Below are 8,924 nucleotides of genomic sequence, written 5' to 3'. Positions count from 1 at the left end.
TAAGGGCGACTATATTTCCATTCAACTCTTCTCTTCAGATACTTCGTGCTAACTGAATTTATCTCGGGGCATAAGATGGCCGACAATATTGCTTTCTCTGCCAACTGATAATGCTTTTCCACCTTTCTTCAGCATAATATATATTATACATATACATTAGCAATTTAAGAACAAAAAGAAATTACTAGTTTCTTACGAATTTCTAATTCTAAATTTATCGTTAACAATAACATTTACTTGTTGTCGTTGATTTTTAAATTAAACTGAAGAAAAGACTCAAGATGTGCAGTGTGCCGCGCGCGTACCAATAAAACAAAACACAATGTCTCTCTTCGTATGCTTACATCGTTGGTTATGAACTTATATTTATTTTTAACAAGCTAGAAAAATATTTTTTTCGTCCTTCTCTTCTGATGATTCAATTTTTCAATAAATATTAATTATTATATTTCCATTAAATAAAAAATAATCAAATAGCTTAAAATTGAAAAACACGTACGATTTATCAAATTGGGAACATTAATTTTGCCTCGAAATCTCAGGGGGGGCTACGCCCCTCCCTGAATCTGTCAGGGGGTGGCAAATGTCCCCCCGCCACCCCCCTGCTCTCTGGAGGTTGTTGTCAGGCTGCCTATACTCTGAGTTCACTGCACCCCGCGGCCTAGCTTGGCCTTATCTGTTCTACACTATTTTATTTTTAGGGTTGAACACATACTCTGAGTTCAATACCCTTGAACTGACTCCAGATTTGTTTGGCTTTATTTTTAAATTGCATTTGTTATGTGCATCATTTCTGTAACTGGGAATAATGAACTTATATGAGATTATGAACATAGGGGAACTAACCATTGGTGGGTTTACAGTTTAAGCCAAGGGTTTGTATAACGTTACAGGAAAGTATAGATGCGTCAAATTCTAAAGCAAAGTAGATGTGTCAAATTCTAAAGGAAAGTAGATGCGTCAAATTCTAAAAATTCCACAGAAACAACTGAAACTTAGGGTTGCCATTTTTCTGGAAAAAAGAAACAGATTCTTTGCTGATTTATAAATCAGGAAAATGGAATTTTCCAGAAAAACATTTTCCGGGGGGAAATCCATTTCAAAGTTTTCCAAACCCTTTCCTGAAACGAAAATGAAAAAAATAATTTACATGAGCTGTAAATCGGAATTTCGGTGAAAACCTAGTTATACTGGTGCAGCCTGCAGGATAAAATATGCAAAATTTTCTGTGAATTTTTGATTAGTTTGAAGATTGCAGTATATCCGACTGGAGGCTCTCTAAGAAAAAAATATTCAGAATATTTTAGGTTTAAACAACAAAAATTCAATTAAGAATTCTTTAACAATATTATTTGCCAGACAGGTGATATAACTTGATTTTGCAACAACACAAAAACATGGTAAAGGAAGCCACAATCTTGGGTTTTCCAATCTGTACTTTTTGACAACCCAATGTCGTAAACCTTATATCACTCCCGTGTGCCCATCAGCGCCCGAGCCAATCAGGGTTCAGTCATGTGTGTATTGTCTATTCTGAACCAATAGAAATAGTACGGCGGTAACATCTATCTTACTATCTATTTCAGAATCCAATTAGAGATATGAATCCTTCGCTTTCAGTAAATGGAAATATTTACTTCTACGTAAACTATAGTGATATGTTTCAAACCATGTATTAGAGATTATATCAAATAGTTATAGAGGACGTAAGTCAGACTCTAAATAACAACGCATAAATAACTTCCAGTATATATATTTCTTATAACTTATTACTAGAGGGTTCAGAACTAGAGTTAATATCGAAATCACACGTGTAGATGTTTTATCAGTACTATGCCCCGTATCCGTTCTATCTCATTCTGTTGAATCTTGTGGAACTAGTTTAACGCGGCCAGGCATCGTCTTCCAAATAGTCTTATTTGATAATATTAAAGGTTTAAACCATTAGGTTGCAAAGATTAGAAAATTTGACTTTATGACAAAGTCTCAATTTTGTTGAAAACTTTTGAGTAAAAATATGCATAAACTATCTTCACAATAAGGAAACAAAAGTATTTTATGCTCTGACGAGGGTAATATAAATAGAGCAGCAGCTTGAATGAATATTTTATGTTTAATGTTAGGAAAAAGTTAACATGATGATTCAACAAATAGATTTATTCTTTATTTTCTTCAATAATCTGTTATATATAGAAGCTGATATTTTGGTATAATGAGATTTGCAAAATTTCTGGAATTTTCCGCCAGTCATCTATCATCTCTTGTTTATATTATCTTTTTGAGTCGAATTTATAAAGCATAAAATATTCTAGACTTGACTAGTTTGACACTTGGATTTAATCTATCATTGTTAGTTATCAATTCTAACTATCTTGCCAGCCTGGCTTCAGATCAATTTTTAAAAACTTTTAAAATTGTGTATTTAATACAACTGTACAAATTTATCCAAAGAAAATATTTTCAATAAAATCTTTAACTTTGGATTAAATATTTATACAGTTGCCTTGAACCAGTACTATTTATGTATTTTCAGTTAAAAAAAAACCCATGATTTTAAGATATAAAATAAATCTTTTTGGACAATTCATAGAACAGGCAGAGTAGCAAGAACAGATTTTGTGAAGATTATTTTTTATTTTGTTTAACCTTGCCACTCTCAGAATATAGATACAGGGCTTCAAAAAATAGTTCTGGCTCTGCAATTTGGCTAGCTGCAGAAAACATCCCAAAAATTTATTTATTTTTTATTTTCAAAATTATCCGAAAAGTATGATTGAAGGATGGACGAGGAATGGACGATCAAGAAGAAAGAATGAAAAACAAGAGATATAGAAGTCTCAGAATGTTTTCATCATTAAGAAAATTAAAAATATTGTAAAGGTTAATTAAAATAAATTATTAAAGTTTAAATTTTTTATTTTATTTTATATCACTTGACCTGAGAAGTCAAAAGGTCGAATAGTTTTGTGAGATAGGTCTAATCTTCAACACTAGATCTTCATATCTCCTCCGGCAACTTCTTGTTTTAATGGATTACATTGCTTAATCTTGCAAAAAGCAACTGAGTCATACAGCAGGAAAAACTGAAGGATCTGAGTCTTTTGCAATGTGTAAACCTTTGAAGTTTTAAACTCAGATTTGATCTAGAAAATCGGAGATTGTTGCAAAGACTCAATTCCTTTAGTTTTTCCTCCACTCTCCACTAAACCCCACTATATTTCTTCGGTCAGAGTACTGCAGACCACTGCAGTACACACCGAAATCTTTGTTTATTGTGTTGCCTATACGTGCAGTTATGAACACGAGATATTCTCCATGATGATTCCTTTTGCAAAAAAATCACAATTAAAAATAATCAATTTTCAAAATTATAAACATTGATATTAAACACGGATGAAAATCCCCGATTAGCTAATATAAACACATTGCTTTTAATGGAACCGTTGTGAATCGAGCATTCCCTAGCGTCCCTTTAAATATTAAATTTCCAAACTTTCATTTGAATAAAATCTCCGTTTTGCATAAAAGCAAAGTGCTGGATACTCTCCTTGTTGGATTTAGGTTTAAATATTCTCAACCAATCAAACTTATTGGTTCACAATTCTAAAACTTGAAAACTTGAAAAGCTTGAAAGTTTAAAATGAAATATTGATCATTGCTTCGATTCGACAGTTTAGCTACAGTCGTAGGCGATTTTATCAATACAATGAAAACGACTTTAGATTTCAATATTGATTGAAATCAAGCTGTTGAACAGCATGGATAAACATAAAATTTAGCAGTCAAGAGAACTTATCAATTAAAAAAGCTCTTTTTTGATTACTTGTAAACTTGTAATTCAAAAAGAATTGTTAACAATCAAAGCTTAAATAAAAAGTCGTCTTTATTGTATTGATAAAATCGCTTACCACTATAGGAGAAATCTTTCTATGCTTTTCGAAGTTAGCCCCATTTCGACTGACGTCTGATTTACCTAAAATAGACTGGGGGGGGGGGGCACGGTGACCCCCCCCTCTATTTCTTTATTGTTATATAAATCTATAACATTTGATACATGTTTGGAAAGCCCTTGGGCTTTACTTTAAAAATCTGCAAAAAATTTTAAATTTTCAAAATTTTATATATTTATTGCAAAATCAAGTTTTTTGGCGAAAAATGTACAAAAACAAAAAGTGCACGAACTACGATACATTTTTGAAAATTCCTTAACCCAGCGAATTCAAATTTTCAAAATTTTCAAACCCTAAATGTGATTCTAAAAATATAAAATTATGCAAATTCCCTTAATGTTAAGGGGTTTGTTTAATAATCTGTGTAAAATTTCTTTGCAAAAATTGTGCAGTCTGCTTTCATTTGTTGTAAATTTTACAAAAAACTTTATAACATTGAAATCCAATGACTGGAAGTTGGTCTAAATTTAGATTTAGTCTGGTAAAGGTAAAATAAGGCATTCAGGCAGGATACCTGAGGACTCAGGCAGTAGATATATATAGATGTAATAGTTAGAAAAGTAACAAAATTTGAACATCCTTAGACCAACACTTGTTGAGCAGGAAAATGGTTAATAAGGACACATAGCTCCAGACTGTTTTGAAAAGTTGCATCAAATTTTTGAAGACTGGGCCGAATTTGAAGATTTACAACGCCTTCACAATAGGTTTATCCTCGCTAACTTACTTTTTTGTAGCCTTAGACACGCACTTTTTAAAACTCAGAATCCTTGTTTTAAGGTTCAGTATGCAGGAATTAATTGGAAAGGTTATCAATGATTTTTGCATAAACTCTTGCAACCTTTGGACAACTTTCAAGCAGCATTAAGATTTCAGTCACATCTTTGGTGACTGAACCAACAGTAATTGCAACCGCAGCGGTAACATCTATCTTTCTATCTTCAATATTAAACTTTTCCCTGAGTTAGGGATCTGCAGTATATGTTTGCAAAATCAGATTTTGCGAATGGTGCTGTTATGACTTGACATATTTTTGTTTAAAGTTGAATAAAGATTGTAATCTCTAGTTTTATGCCAAAACTTGTAAAAAGAGGGTTTAGATTTTCAGTAAAAAAATATTTAAGAATATTTAAAATCTTATATTTTTATTATTATTAAAGATTTATTCACAAACATTTAATATTAATACATATATTACATATTACATATTTTAATGGTATAGTAAATTTGTTTTGTTATGAATGATATTAGATGTATTCATTATTCACTCTCATAATCTCCAATTTCATAAACCTGCTATTTTAAAGAATATATAGTCAGCCATTTTATAATGAATTTTTTTCATAAATAAGTCTTTGCACTTAAATAATAAAATGTAAGCAATATTTAGAACAAGTCAGCTCATAATTAAATCAAATTATGACTAAATACAGACTTTTTCAGCATATTAAAGGGTGTCAATCCATTCTTGATGTTTCTAGTAGACTTGACATCCACACTGATCAAAGGGTGTAAACCCATTATCGATGTTTCTAATAGACTTGACATCCACACTGATCAATGGGTGTAAACCCATTATCGATGTTTCTAATAGACTTGACATCCACACTGATCAAAGGGTGTAACCCCATCATCGATGTTTCTAATAGACTTGACATCCACACTGATCAAAGGGTGTAAACCCATTATCGATGTTTCTAATAGACTTGACATCCACACTGATCAAAGGGTTTAAACCCATTATCGATGTTTCTAGTAGACTTGACATCCACATTTCGCACTCGTCAAAGGGTCAAATCTAATTCTTGTGATCCAATTCTTATGAGACTGTGCAACATGCTTTCTCGATTCCTAGTCGGGATGCAAAAATTGTTTTTATTTAAAAGAAATGATAATAGAGGCGTAAAATTAGGTTGAGCCGTTATCATGATATATACCAGACTTATTTTTAAATATTTGTAATGTTCGGAACCCCCCTCGCCCCTTCTGATTTTATGACGTCAAATTGTTCACACTGCCAAATTTACGTAATTTTAATAAACACCTAACAACAATACAATAGTGTAGTTATTTATAACCCTTTTTCTAGACATTCATGCTTTAAAAGCTTATTTGTTGAGCCTTCTCACTTCTATTCCGGGCTGACGTAATTTAAAATTATTATGCCTGCATGCCTTGAATCATGAATAGAAACATGAATACTTAAAAGTGCTACTTCATGCAATAGATAATTCGTACTTTATTAAAGAAAGAATTCGCTATCGGGGATATTTGAAACTTTAATCAGGGAAAATATATTGAAAGAGGGTTACAACTTACAGTCCTGATTTTTCATGGAATTAAGTCTACGTATATTTAATTTTTAAGACAGGGTCGACTTTTAAGTGTCGCAACGCCTTAACCGTTGATTTTCCCTAACTAACTCATCACCGTTTTTTTTGTAGCCATAGGAATGTAAATGTTATAATTTTTTTAGTTTTATAAGAAGTAAATGGCAAAATTCTTATCGATTTTAACATTACAGCTTACAATCTACAGTGCAACCTTTGCTCTGGTTAAAAAAAAGTCTGTAACCCTCTCGAAAAAGAAATTTTTTGGCTCAAATACTTTATTACTCGCCTCCTTTCAACAGGTTGGGTTATAAATAGTTATTAAATCTTAAAATGTCAGAATCTAGAAAATAACAATTATATAATATAATTAATTAGTTTGAATTTAATCAGAAATATTATTATCTATGCATTTATTTTTATTACCCTTTAAATCTAAAACATTTGTCTGCTAGCTGGACAAAAATCAATCCAGATAAAAATACTAAACCATGATTAAATATTCTAGTATGTGCATATATTTTCAACATTAGGACCATGCAAAAACTTTAAAAAGTTTAATTCCTTTCTCGATTTATTTTTACAACATTGTTCTGTCTTCCTTGAAAGTTTTAGAACATTATTGGTGTCATTGTTAATTGGAACCAACTAATTTATTTCATTTTATCAATTTATATTTCAAGTAAGGGTGAAAATGTTTCATCGAAAAAGTTCTTTTATGAATCAGTAAAACATTATTGTTGAGTTCAAGAGGGGGGGGGGGGGTCTCGAAACAGGGCAATAAGAACAAGGAAGAGTTAGCTCCCGGATAAAGGAGGGATATTTATTTCCCAAGCACCGGTCCCCGGGCAACTAAAGTTCTTTCAGGTTGGCAGTTCAGCTTCCCACAAGTTCTCCTCTAATCCATTGATGATAATACCAGAAATATCTTTATTTCAATCCTATAAATAAGTACGATTAACAATGATATTTAATGTTTACGATAATTATTTGTATTATGAAATGTTCTTACTAGTGAAGGATTGAAAGGGGATATGCGGGCTATTAAACAGTGCTAAAACAAAGTTTTTAGCTTCTGAAATAAAATGACAGTTTGGTTACAAAGATTTGTTGTTCACTACACGAGAAGGTTGTTTACAATTCTGCCGGAGCTAGGAAATGTTGGGTTTGGCCACCGGAGAAAATTTTGGTCAAAGACGACCTTACAGCGTGATTTGCTGAACCACTGGATATTGTCCATTTCTCTGTTTTTCGATATGTAAAAAAAGTGTTTGATCTACCCAGCAATGTTTTTGCTTATTATTCAATTTTTAAACGGAATTTTTGCGATTTTAACGTTTCTGAACTCATTTTTAAAAGCGGTTATTTGGAAGGCAATCTTGATTTAATGTTTAGGTTTTTTTCTGGCTTGCACTAGTGATTTGACACAATTAAAGGCAAAAATCTAAATTAATTTAAAATTGTATAAAAAATACATAAAAATGTATCAAAAGCAGTTTTCTCAAAAAAAAATTACCCCATAATTTCGCCCTTAATTCGATAAATATTGTTACATTTACTAACAGAGGTATACATGTAAATACTTAGGTAAAAGTAAAATTGTATCGGACATCGGTGTATACTGTATATGTATATTTTATATATGTTTTACGTATAAAACTCTTTTACAGTTTTCTTCTCTATGTTTGGGAGGTAGGTTGTGTACATCAAGATATGTTTTACGTATAAAACTCTTTTACAGTTTTCTTCTCTATGTTTGGGAGGTAGGTTGTGTACATCAAGATATGTTTTACGTATAAAACTCTTTTACAGTTTTCTTCTCTATGTTTGGGATGTAGCTTGTGTACATCAAGATATGCTTTACGTATAGAACTCTTTTACAGTTTTCATCTCTATGTTTGGGATGTAGCTTGTGTACATCAAGATATGTTTTATGTATAAAACTCTTTTACAGTTTTCTTCTCTATGTTTGGGAGGTAGCTTCCGTACATCAAGAAATGTATAGATTTGTGCCTAGAGATACGAATAGATATTTGATTGAAAGTAATGCACAATGTTTACATTTAAAAACTATATTAGCTAGCAGATGTGTGTCTTTCTGAGAGACTATATATAGCAAGTTGCATTAGATTTCTTTCTAATTTATGTAAAAATGACCTTACAGTTCTTGGCAGAAATTTATTTTCCATTGCAAATGATTGCTCTGTAAATCTTTCTGATCGTAGTAAAATGTTAGTTAAGAAACAAATGAAATACTTTGATGTCCCATTTGACCATGCATGGAAAGTTCCGGTTTTACAAGAACTTTTAAATACAAGAACGAATAATTTAAATGTTGAAGAATTCAATGATTACGAAATACCCGAAATGGTAAATATGTTTTGTACTGAGTAATGATCAATGTCGCCTATTTTTGCATAATATAGCATTTTTTTCTTCTTTTGGAAAACTATATATTTAAGATATCCTAAAAAAAATTAACTACGCCATTTATGTATATATGTATAACTTTATGTGTGAATAAATCTTTAAAATATAATAATAAGAGAGATATCGTCGCTTCGCTCTTAAAAAGATAGGAGTTTTCTCAATTTGATTCCGTATCTCTATATTTTAATAGCTTTGATAATTTAATCATTTATTT

Source organism: Eurytemora carolleeae, unplaced genomic scaffold (genome assembly GCF_000591075.1).
Source record: "Eurytemora carolleeae unplaced genomic scaffold, Eaff_2.0 scaffold818, whole genome shotgun sequence".
Taxonomy (NCBI): domain Eukaryota; kingdom Metazoa; phylum Arthropoda; class Copepoda; order Calanoida; family Temoridae; genus Eurytemora; species Eurytemora carolleeae.
This window is presented reverse-complemented; position numbering follows the sequence as displayed.